The sequence below is a fragment of the Petaurus breviceps genome, unplaced genomic scaffold, assembly GCF_028583685.1.
Source record: "Petaurus breviceps papuanus isolate PSGF00001 unplaced genomic scaffold, PetGlider_PUasm1.0 90750, whole genome shotgun sequence".
NCBI classification, from domain to species: domain Eukaryota; kingdom Metazoa; phylum Chordata; class Mammalia; order Diprotodontia; family Petauridae; genus Petaurus; species Petaurus breviceps.
The window spans coordinates 2,645,350-2,645,784 of NW_027187335.1; positions in this window are offsets into that span (position 1 = coordinate 2,645,350).

The window sequence follows — 435 nt, forward strand, 5'->3', positions numbered from 1 at the left end:
CTCTCTATACCTCTGCCTCTCCCGCCCCCCCCACCTACCACCGAACCCCCCCCCCCCCCCCCCCCGCCCCCCCCCTCCCCCCTCGCCGCATAGCCACGCCGTTTCCCCCACCCCTTTCCCCCCCCCCAAACACCCCCCCCCCCCCCACTTCTCCACCCCCGAAGAGCCCAATGAGCTGGATGTAGGCTACGGGCAGCGGCAGCTTAGGCTGCGCCGAGTTTTGCGACCCACTGGACGGAGATGCCCGAGGAAGTCAGTCGACAGCCCGGCTGCTAGCCTCTGCTCAGAGGCGGCGGCGGCGGTGGCGGCGGCGGCGGCGGCGGTGGCGGCGGCGGCGGCGGTGGTGGCGCTTGGCAGGTCTCAGCGTAATTTTCTTTCTCCCCCACCCCCCTTCTCCTCCTCCTCCTCCTCCTGCAAAATGCACCGCCCCCCTCC